This window comes from Lonchura striata, chromosome 4 (genome assembly GCF_050655825.1).
Source record: "Lonchura striata isolate lonStrDom1 chromosome 4, ASM5065582v1, whole genome shotgun sequence".
Classification (NCBI taxonomy): Eukaryota; Metazoa; Chordata; class Aves; order Passeriformes; family Estrildidae; genus Lonchura; species Lonchura striata.
The window spans coordinates 9704149-9716628 of NC_140706.1; the positions used below are offsets into that span (position 1 = coordinate 9704149).

Below are 12480 nucleotides of genomic sequence, written 5' to 3' on the forward strand. Positions count from 1 at the left end.
ATTGCTGAAAGGAAGTTAGTAATGTATTAGGATAATTAAGGTGCTTACTATCATATTAAATTTTTGTGAGGGGAATACAGATTTTGGGTATCAACCTGTCTTTTTCAGTATTTCTTTAATAGGTTACATTGGTGGCAGCAGTGGGCATTCTTTCTGTGGGGAATTCTAACTTTATTTTTCTAATCACAGTTGGTCCTGTGTAAATCCAAACAATACACTTTTGCTGATCAAAATGTTCATAATATCTCAGAAATTAATGTATCATGATATATAGAAAAATCAAATGTTCATCATATTCTGGTTTTTGTTCAGCTGATGAGTTTTGACAGCAGTTGACAAAAGGGAATTCCTAATCAACTTGGTGATTTTGGGTCCTTTTAAGTGTAATATTATGCTATTTTACATCTGGTTTAGCATCAGCTGATGTCTGGCTCTCAAAACCATATTTACTTTGGAGAAAACAAGGAATGAAAAGCCATCCTACTGCTCTACTGTAGGATTATGGCTTCATTATATGTTCACTCCTAGTGTGCCTCCTCAGGAAAACCTGACCTGCAGTGATGTCAAGACGAATGGAGAGATGCTTCCCTTAGCCCTTCAGCATGCTTATTTGGAGGAAGTCTGGTGGCTGGGGAGGAACAAAAATCTGTTTTGGCTCTTGGCACGAGAGCCATGCAATGCATCCTGCACCACTCTTCAGCATGGGAGGGAATGTGGCACACTGAGCCCTCCAAATGGGAAGGAGGTGTTTAAAAAGCATTTGAGATGGGAGGAGGGAAGAAGGAGACTGAGATTTCTGCTGTAGGAAAATGTAGGAAGAACAGCATTTCACTGACTTGAACAAAAGGAGAAGGGAGCTCAGTGCAGTGGATGTTTAGGGAGCAGAATATATGGAGGAGCTTCTGGCATGCTTAGGGAATGCAGGTAGGAACTGCAATTACTTATTTCTCAGATGTTTTCCTATTTTTCTGTTTTTCATAGCAGTCTGTGTTCTCTGAAGCTTTTAAGTGTCTTGCTTTTTTCTAGTAATAGAAAATACTTAATTTCTTTGCGCTCATAACTTTAATACAGTAACTGCATAACTTAAACACAACAAGAACTTCTGGATAAAGGGGTCTGGGAACCATCTAGCTACATCTTTCTTAATCAGGAAATGGTGGTTCTTCTAAATTGAAAAAGTTTGCAGTTATATATATCCAGTTTTGACAGAATTTTTGGTTGCAGTAAGAGTGAATTCTCTCAGAATACAAAAGAATCTAGTGCTAGTAATTCACATGCAACAGGAAAAACATGGTTCTTTCCACAGTCTTACAGATTAAAATTTCATGCAGGTTTTTTGCACATCTTATGTTTTGAGTGTTTTAAACATCAGATATAAAATCTAATTTCTGTTGTTGGAGTTGTTTCACATTGTGTAAATATTCATTAAAACAGTCACTCGGGACTTAACATTAATTTCAGAAAGATATGATATTTACTGGCCTAAAAAGTCTCTTTTCCTCCTCATTATGTCCTAGTTGGTATTCATCAGTGTCTGTAAACAGAGTAGCACCAACAGGAGGGATTGAGTCAATCTGTGTCCCAATGTTCTCATCATTACTGAGTTACCTTGGAAGGGGAAACTTTCATTCTGGGTCACAATATGAACTGGACAAAGGAATGGTCTGAATTCAAATCTGTATTTGGATTACTAAATGTAGCTATGTGGGTGTGGACTGTTCTCTGTCCAACTGCTTCTTTTCACTTTGAAATCTTTTTTTCACTATGCATGCTGTAATAGAATGATACCCTAGATATCCCAGCCACCAGGAGAAACAGCAATCCAGAGGAGAATTTAAAAATCTTTGTATGTCAAAATAAAATAATGTTGAGGTGTTTTAATTTTGGTTCAAACTTCAACACTGCTCCTTCAGCATTAGTCCCAAGTACTCTTACACCATGTGTGGTAGAACATAATGTTGTTAGTACATGTTTAGTTTATTTCAGGCCATCTATTTAGGGTTGGTGGAAGAGGAAATAACAATAGCAGGAAATTCTTAGAGACTCCACCTTTGGAATAATGACCATGAGTGTATTGTATAGGCTGCTTGCTTGCTTTTGTGTTTGTTTCAGTTATCTTAGCAGAATGGATAAGGTAATAATCCAAACGTGAAATTTGGAAGTTAATATGCTTCTCTGAGCTTATGGGTTTGATTCCTGCTGGTATTCAAATTAATCTTCTAAATTGAGCATTGTAAGTAGGTTCCATGGAGTTTCTTCTATGGGAATTTGATGAACACTGCTCATTGCTTACAGGTCTAAAAAGGCTGTATTTGGATTTTTTGTTGAAGTGTGAGCAGTGTGTGAAACACCAGCTGTCAGTGTTGCTGACTACTGCCATAAGGTGGCGTGATTTCTTTGAAATTTGTTATTTATTTATTTTTAAAAATATCTGTCCAAGAATACAGCATATCCATAGATATTTTAATAAATAAAAACATGATTTCATGAGAAAATGTCGCTTTTTCTCTTGTTTGATTACTTCTGGCTATATGTGCATAGACAGAATTATTGTAAGATTAGAATTAATGGTATAGGTGCTCCTCCTCCCTTCCTGCAAAAGCTGTATTATACATAGAAGAAAACAGACAAGTTTGTAGGATTAACCTCTAGCTGCTGTTTTTACTGATAGAAACTGAATACAAGAATTTTTTAAAAATGCAGGGATAAAGATGGGATGAGAGTGCAAAATTAATGGTGCAATTGTGCTATGATTGTGGTAGGGAGAATGTCTTACAAAACAGAAAATGCACAAAATTTTATTTCTGAACTGTGGAAACTGTGCTTGTTCACAGCAGGTCTGATTATGGTTAATTAGTCTTTAAATTGGAACTGAATTCAGAAAATGAGCATGTCTAGTATGTGCACTAGTTATGTTATTTTCGCAAGAAATGTATTTAGAAAATTTTCTTTATTAAATTACAAGAAATATGGTTTTGTTAAGAACAGATTTACTTTTTATCTAGCCATAAATTTTCCTATTTATTACATAATTTTCCTATTTATTACATAATTTGTTATTATGAAGTAGTGTCCATTAAAAACCATGTTAATATTCTGTGAGTTGCACCAATTTTACTTTTTAGCATATTTGCTGATTCATATTTTCAAGGTGTAATTTAAACTAAATGGACCTTATGGTTATTTAATATTTGGCTTAATGAGAAGGCATGATCCTGTCTTTCTTCCCACTTTCCTTCCCTGAAGGTAAATGCCAGTACTCTCACCCTCTTGCACAATTCTGTTCTGGAAACGATGTTATAAACAAGTTAAAGGTGTCTGTGAGATTGTAGACAGTAGAACACTACCTATGTAAAAATTTACCTTTAGCACAGTCATTCTAATGCTTCTATTCATCACCAGTTTTGGTAACACTTTCAACTGTAGCCCATTCCACTCATTTTTTAATTTTTCTTGAAGTCTGTAAAAATGGGGGAACCTTGCAGCATTTTCTTGAAGTCAAAAAATTTAGGTTCCTCCTCACCAAGAAGAACATTGAAAGCTGTTTTTTTCTGAAAATAATTTTGGTACTTGTACTTTTTGTATTTATCTGTGGTTAAAAATAGGGCAGAATAGTATAATGAGAGACATAATCTCTTAGGGAAACAAGTGTCAAATTCTGTAGGTATTGTTAAATAATCATTTAATGAAGAGATATTTTTAAAATTAAAGGTTATTTAATTCTTTGAACTAAGTATCACGACAAGAAAAGATGGCTGTTACAGCTTTTCTTCTTCTCATCCTGTTTTGGAAGTCTTAAAGCTATATTGTATATTATAAACAACATTTGTATCAAATTTCTAGAGTTTAGTAATGTTTTCAAAGTTGGAATGTATCATGTATTCTTTTAAAAAATCAGCATGAGGGCTTTTGTTAGAATGTTCCATCTTAATTATAACCATTAATAATGTAGTATTATTAGGTGTTATTATAGATAATAATGCTTGATTTTTTTTTTTCTGTTTTGTTAATTCTACTGAATCAACTTCTTTTTGCTATTTGAAAGCATACAGCACATCTCTTTGGTATGAGGTTTTTATACTAATGGATTACATGTCTCTGCTGGATATTAGCTTTGGCATCTGTGGGTGGCAAAACTCCCCCTAAATGCTCATTTGACTTATTAAGGAGTTTTTAAGTGGGTACCTGTTTTTGTTTGACTGATTTAAATAATCAGACAAAGCTTACACGGGGAGATAATAGCTTATATTAGGCCAACTAGTATACTAGGAAAATCAGACAAGAAGATCTAAACGTGCCCCAAACTTGTCCCACCCTCTCATATGATCTAATAAAAAGTATGAACTCTCCTTGCAGAGGTTGCTTTAGTGATGTTCTTAGGTCATCACCATGGCCACAATGCTACCACCATGGTGAGTGTGAGTACATGTTTTAAATCAAGAGGCCTCTTCATTCTCAGCTTGTAACAGTGAATTCAAAATTTGAAAACAATGTATAGTTTTGTCTCAGATTTCACCAATTAGTTAAAAAAATGTTCTACTGTGTACCCCCTATAAGAACTGCATCTTTGGCAATATTTTGTCCAAATTTGTATGTAAGATACAACCAAGCAACTGGTAGTTTTGCTGTCAGCTTTCATGAAAGGGGGAGGAAAGGCCAATTTTGAAATAATAGTGCACACATGAGAAAAGTCTCCATTTTTCTATGTAAAAGGAAGTACTGCATTTTTAGGATGCTGCTAATGAGTTCCTAAAGGTTTCACCCTGTCTCATATATGGATGTTCTGAAGTCTGAGTGCTAACGTTGAGCAGCCCCTGATGCTGCTGTGTTGGAAGCTTCATGGATCTGTGCCTGCATTACTATCAGGGTTTTGCCTGTATTTTATACTATACCATAATTTAAAAAAGATTTTCACTAACTGCTCTTCAGTTTACATTTATGGATCTTTTAATGGAAAGTTCTTGTGCTCCTGACACTGTTTTGTAAAGAATCTGACAAAGGTGGGCTGGTCAACAGATCAACACAGTTGTGTGCAACCTCTTTATTATGAATTTGAGGTACTTCTACATACAATCCAGAATGTTAAACTGTGCTTTTTTTTCCTCAGACACTGAGAATAATGGGATTTATTTTCTGTTACTTCAAGTGGTGGAATGATCATCCTTCAGTAATGTTGCTGTTTACTGTTTGCTCCTGCTTTTGAGTTATTTCCTTTACTTCAGATTCTGGAGAAATTTGCCATGTAAATTTGCATGTAAGAAGCAGGGTAGTCAGAGAATGTGCTGAGAGCTGGATCTCATCTCTGCTTTTTTTGTGAGGTGCATATGGGCAGTGCTCATCACGGCAGTGCTCACCCCATGCTGTGGTGCTTGAGAAGGAACCAACCGTGTTGCCTAGGATGGATTCCTTAGGGAATTAGGTCCCCATATGTGCAAAGGCACTTGGCACATACAGAGAAATTTCTTCTTGAGGAGGCAGATTGTCTGACCCTGCCACTCAAGTGCTGTTTGAGCCTTATTTCCTCCAGGCTTGGCTCTCCAACACAAGCCCATTTCTGCCACAGAGCCAGAGACACAATATGTGCTTTCAGGTACTAGAGATAAACTTGTATTCTGTGTATATTAATTTTCTTGTAGTAGCCAGTACTGCCATTCTTAAGATGTGTGATTAAAGGGACACAGGTGAATTCACATGCTGTAAGTATCTCTGCAGTTTGTGGAACTACAAGGATCAGACAGGATGAGCAAGTTCAAGTAACCACCTGAAGGTACAGAGGGGTTACATTCCTTAGTTCAGTAATGTAAGATACTGGGCTTTGGCTCTGTTATTTTGGTTCTGCTTTCCTTGAGTAGTGACAGAACTGTCAATGCTCACACAAATGGAGCTCTTGTTAGGTTGTCAACCTCTCAGAGGTGTATTTCTCCCTCACCTAGCATTCCTCTAAAACTGGCTTACTTCTCTTTGAACTGAGAACCCTCTTCTGGGTCTGAGGCATGTGATATTAAGGCAGAATAATGCTACTATTTACTGCACTGATACTGAAATGCAGAACTATTTGCTGCTTAAGGCTGATCCTTGCTGCAGTTTCTTACATTACATTTGTTGATTCAAGGGCATCTTTTAAGGCTCCTCCCTCGAAGATGAGCAGTGAGGTGAAGTAACTCCAGGTAATAAGGATGAGAGCAGTCTCTGAAGATGAGACCAGGCTGCTTTTATAAGTCTGAATGACTGGGCAACAAAATGGCAGATGAAAATGTATGCAGATAAATGTAAAGTAATACAAATGAGGCAAAATAGCTCTAGATTCATATAACAAATGATATATATGTTTCTCATCAACTTGTTTCTTCTTGGAAGTGAGATCTTTGAGTTATAAGGGAGAGTTGCATATAAGCAACAGCTCAGTACAGTAGCAATGAAGCAAAATCCTGTATTACCAATTATTACAAAAGGAATAGAGGATTCCATTGCATACAGCTGTGGTTTGTTTTTCCATACCTGGTCCCTTTATTTGAAAATGTTCTGGTATATCAGAAGATGAAAAGATTTAGAAAAGTGTAAGAAAGGGTGGAAAATCATGGGTGGAATAGGAAAAGTAGTTGGGATTGATTGCTCACTCTCTCCTTCGGGACAAGAAGTTGACACCATTAATTAAAGATAGCTGGAGCCAGGAGCAAAACAAACAGGAGAACACAGATTGTTCATGTGGGAGGTGAGTTGGTCTGTGGGATGCCTCACCACTGAGTGCTGTGGATGCAAGAAATTTGCATGTCCTGGAGGGAAAGTGGACAAGTATTTGGAAAAGAGAGCCACTGGGGATTATTAAGGAGACAAGCCACACCAGGTTCAGGAAATCTCTTGAGCTAAAAATACCTGGAGTCTGGGAGAATGTCATCAGGGAAATGTCTGATACGTTGCCCTGTGCTGCTCCTTGTAGGAAGCCTTGTGTAGGCTTCCTTGCGCCTTGTACTGGAAACATAATCCTGGGCTGGATAAACCCATGTTCTTTAGTGATCATGAGCAGAGACAGGAGGGTGGACCCTGCCTTTCCCTGGCTGTGGGACTGTGGATGGGCTCTTAGCACAGGAAGCTGTGCTGCCTTTCCCTTGCAGGGAGGTTGATGTGAAGGGCTGCAGTAGCTGCTGCTGCTGCTGCTGGGTGCCTGCCCTGGGTGCTGGGAGCATTCCCTGTTTGTGCTGCAGCACTGTGGGGGATGGCTCTGGCCACTGCCCTGTCCAGAACTGCTGCTGAGATAGTCCAGGCAGCTCCTGGAATGAGTGGGAATGAGGAACAGCCTGACTGGTTTGGTGCCTTGCTGTCCCTGCCCTTCCTCGCTACTCTTCCTGTTACCTGGTGTGTCTTTTGACATGACAAAATAATAACTAAGGAGGGATTTTTGCTCTATGATGAGACCTGGTTGATGTTAAGGAATGAATAAGGCTTTATTGAGTGAATTGGGTTGGTATTTCTAGAGATAATCACAGAATACATACAGCACATATTGATAGCATCTGCAAATTGTTTCTGATTCTCTTCTCATACTTAAACTGCTGGGATTTTGGATAGGAGTTTGTACCACCTAATTTTCACTGTCCTCATGCATTTATATGTTGAGTGAAACTTAAGAAACAAAGAGGAGTCAGCTAGAACTTTTACTAGAAGCTTTTTATTTACTTACTAGCATTTCTTATTCACTATTAAATCATTAAAACATTTCACTAGTGCTTCTAAAACTTAAAATATAGAGTGAAAAGCCCATCCACAACTTCTCTCTGGACAAAGAAACTACTGAAGGATGATATTTAAGGATTATTTTTGGGCAGAAAGTGCATGCATTTTTTTTTTTTTGAAAATGCACAGGTATTTGCTGTCTGGGTCTGTTTGGAGAGTAGGTGTGGTATTGAAAATTATGAGAGTAATGTTTCACTTGGAACATAATCCTCGTAAATGCCAATGCTCTGCTTACTCACAAGAACACGGAGAGTTGTGGTAGGATGAGATAGGTTGCACAATCTGCATACATGTGATTGTAATCACACCGAGACACGCACCTACACGCCAGAAACTGCAAGAAGTTTGCTGTGAGTCTTACGTGTTTTAACAGTATTGTTTTTTAAAGTATTTTTAGATTATATTTTAATTATTTTTAGTAGAGCTTGGTGACTCGGTTCATTCAGGTAATATGCTCATCAAAGGGGAATGTATGAAAAAGGGAATACTTGGGATGAGAAAGCAACGTTGACTCAATGCTTAAACAAGTTTGGACAAACCTTTACGACGGAGTCCTGTAGGCCCTCAGTGAATGTATTTTACATTAGCAGATTCCTCAGCAGGGCTGTTGTCTTTACAGAAGCTTTATTGTTACGCAGGACCTGCCTAAACACCATTTTGAAAGCTGCCTGTTCCTTTTGATGAGAAGATGCAGAACCAGTACTGAGGGCGGGGAATGTGCTGGGGAGGGAGGAGAATGGGAGAGGTGTTGATAGGGCAACAGACAGAGAAGCCTCATTTTTTTACTGGACTCTGGAAGAAGTAAATATGTGTTCAGAAAGAGCGTAATAATAAAGTTGAAGGGGCTGTTTCTTAACAATGAGATATTAAACCATTTATACATGGAGAAAACTTTTACTGATAGTCAAGTGTCTGTAAGTATAAAGTTTTGTTTGTCTAAAGCGAGCAGAAAACAGGAATATGGTTTAATGAGTAGTCTTCCGAGCTAAGAAATCTTGCAGTGAAATATTATAAATTATGCTTCTCAGGATTCAATGAGGTTTTAAAGAGACAAAGTTCGTAAGTATAAGTATTTAAGTTGACTTTCTATATAAGTTGTTATACAATTAAGAATACACCATTTTTGTAGCCATGTTTAAAATTCTTTTGCAGTATTGTGTTGTTTTTAAAGTGAGTGTAGTAGATGTACTGATATTTCACTAAGTTTTTTAATAAGCCTTTCACTTAATTTTTATTTTACTTGCGCATGTTTACGTAAAGCAAAAATGTCTTTACAGATATGTTACCTTGTAATTGTTACAGTGCTTTTTTAAAAGTTGTGCAACTAAAGGGATTTTTCTTCTTCCATCTGGAATTTTATCCAATAAAACAGAATCCAGATGGTGTGAGTTATTAAAATAACTGCAAATAGATGAAAGGTATTTATAGAATTCTGAGGTGTAGAGACTAAGATCAGTTTTGATTTGTTGTTGCTCAGAAAACACTTTATTTGCAAGTAAGCAGCCTAGCTCTGTTATCAAATTTTGACATTATAGTATTATTCTTTCTGTCTATACATCTCAGTATACAATTGTCTTAAATGCTAAAAGTATGGCAGCAAAATTTTAATATTTTAAAATCAGGAGGGAAATAAATAATTGCAAAGCAGGATAAGATATTATATGCATTATTTACTTAAAATTTAGTAATTGTCATTCTCACTTTTACATTGATTTCCTCAAAATCTATTAATTTTTAGGGGCTACATCAGTAGTAGGAATTTCAGAAGTGACTAAATGTGTTTCAGTGATCTGTCACTTAATCATATCCTCTTTAATATGCTGTTTTACTTTTGTTTACTATTGGACTGCAAGTTACCTTCCACTTGGATATGCAAGTTATGCTGTTTCTGCATGTTTTTATTATTAGAGAGAATTCAGTTGTCTTAAAATGTTGATCAACAGAAGGGGAAATGTGAACCAGGAATTGTTCGCAAACATTATTGCAAAAGTATTTTTTTTAAATTTTCATTTTGCAGTCCTAAGAGAATTATTTTTCAAACTTTACAATTATGGCTTGTAGAACCAGATTTTATTTTTTAAAGTGTATTTCTGGATGGCAAACCTTGATCTTACTCTTGAAAACGTGCACAGGAGTCTGAGCAGCGTGGCAGACAGCAGAGGGCACTCGGAGCAGTGGTTTGCATCATTCCCTTTGCTTCGCAGGATTTACTGCAGGGGAAGTCTCAGTGTCTGACAAGACAGCTTGTACTTCACTTATTTATACACCAGCAAGTTCCAGCTAGTTTAGCTTCAAAATGTTTTTGTTAATATTGCATTGGAATAGGAAGGACTCTTATTTCAAAATTCGTAGAGGGAATCCACAGTGTTGTAAATGAGAGAATCTTTCCTCTTCTCATCAGTAGCACATATGGGGTCTGTTTATTGTTGAGTAGCTGACAAATCATTGACAAAAATATATTTAGTCAGATTACAGAAAATTTGGAGAATTAGGGGAAAAAACATTTTATTTTATGGCAGACTTTTCATAATTTATGTGGAGACTTTTTGATGCTCCTGCTTTTTATTTCAGTAACTGGGATCAGTGAGCTAAATCATCTTCTTAAAATGTGGCTGTCATGCAAGTAGTTGTTACTTTAATATGACATTTAAAAATCAATACTTGATGAGGTTTAAGATTTTTGGTGGTGCATTCTGTCAGTGTCTTGTTTAGTTTTGGACTCTGTGTGACGAGGAGCAGGTCCAGGGGATTGCCTCTTTCTGGTTGCTTGGAGGTTTTTGTGCCTGCTTTCTTCATCTAGGAGTCAGGGATAAAATAATAAATCCCATTAATCTTCTGACAAGTTAAAACTTATCCAGGCTCCCTGTCATTCGGTCTTTCTCTTCAGCTTTTTCTGCTCTGAAAACAAATGTACAAAAGCAAATATGAGCAGGAAGTAGAGGGAGGGTAGGAGAGAAAAACAGATCAACCTTATCTAGGGTCGCTACCCCTTCCCACAGTTTAGCTCCTAAGCAGATGGATGTGGGTTTACAAATGTCATCTTTGGTGTAGCTGAATAAGGCTTTTAAAGCTGTTGTACCATATTTTAACACTTTCCATTAATAGCTTTGCAAATTAGCACTCCTTCTGCTTTTGACCTTTGACCTCTGAGTTGCCTTTCCAATTTACAAATATGCTACACAAAATCACAAGATTTTATATCTGTAGCTGCTGGAATAAGCTGTGAAAATGTAGAAGGATATGAAATTTTTAAAGGGCTTTCATTGCCACATGACACTTCATAGCCATGATCATTAACTGCTGTTGTCTAATTGCTAGAGCTTATTTTTCAGTGTTAGTAGAGTCACTGTATGGAAAAAATGGGGACATGTAATGCTTAGTTCAGTGAAACAAAATCAACAATTCTCCATGTCTGTTTAAAGGAAAGGGTTATTATGTTTACAGTGCTTAGAATGTGTAAAACATTGCCCACCCACAGTGTTCCCACAACGTTCACTGCAGTTGCTCCAGTGAGCTGCTGGTCATGCAACTACATCCCACTGTTGCATGTGGGGTCAGTTTTCTCTTATTCCTTCTTATGGGGAGCATTCTCACTTGTTAATATTGTAGAAATTCTTCTGGTCCTTCTAGGTGATTCCTAGAGGACTTAGGCTGGATGTGAGGTGTAAGTGCTGTTGATAAAAGTCCTGTATTGTGTTACCCCTAAGGGCTGTTCACAGAAAAGTTCTTCAAGCACTTCTGGTGCATTTGTGATTATTATGCACCTGATTATTTATAATATTTTTGCTATTTGATTAAGGTATTGACAATGAAAATACATTCTGCATCCCACTTGGTTTAGTGTCAAACAAAATGCAGTATTTAAACAGCTCTGGCTTTTTTTTTTTTTATAAAGTTGCACATTTTGAATACTTATCCACACACAGTAAAACTGTTCTTTGCAAGTACCATAGGGCATTTGCTCCTGAAATCCTAGAATAATGGAGAGTGTAATTTGTAGTTTTAAAAACACATTTCTTCCTGTCTACCCACCCATTTGTTTCCATTGCATTTTGTCATGGTATTAAATGCTTGTAGAGACATTCCAAACTGCAGTGGTGTGCCTATTCAAACAAGTAATCAATCAAAAATTAACTTTCCATCACAGCAATTGGCTTATGCCTCTAAAATTGTAGTTAGAATAGGCTTCATATGCAAGGGAATTAAATTTTTTCCCTGATCACTCTAAATTAAATTGAGAAGATTAAGTTTGTCTGTTAAACAAGTCTCTTCATCCTAAGTGCAAAATGGGAAGATGTGCGGGCTTTTATATACTGGCTGTAGCAAGTCAGTCTCACCATGAAATACTGAGTAAAGGCTCTTCTCTTTCCTCATTTTCTCTCTTTATAAGTTCCGAGTAACATTTGCCTTCTTCACAGGGCTGTTTGTGTATTAGGGGCTCTACTTAGGAACTGTATGGCTGTGGGGGGTTCCACATGCTGTACTGAACAAGGGAGAAAGTTCCTCTTTCCTAAATGACTACTAGCATGTCCACTTAGGGCTTAAGGACATCCCACTAGCATAAAAATGCCCAATAATCACTCCCGGATTGCAGTTCTGATGTTTATTTTTAGCAGAAAATTGTGTTCTGATTGCTTTAAAAATAACAGCAGTGAATGATTTACGTACTGTCACTGTTGTGGACAGCAGCAAACTTCCTGAAATGCTGTACTTTCCATATAGAGTCTCTTGAAGACACCTCTGTCACAG

General features: G+C 37.0%; 1 protein-coding gene across 2 annotated transcripts in view; it reads left to right on the forward strand.

Moving 5' to 3' along the window:
* Positions 1 to 12480, forward strand: part of RGS12 (regulator of G protein signaling 12) — an 83967-nt gene that overhangs the window by 21976 nt on the left and 49511 nt on the right. The window lies entirely within an intron of this gene.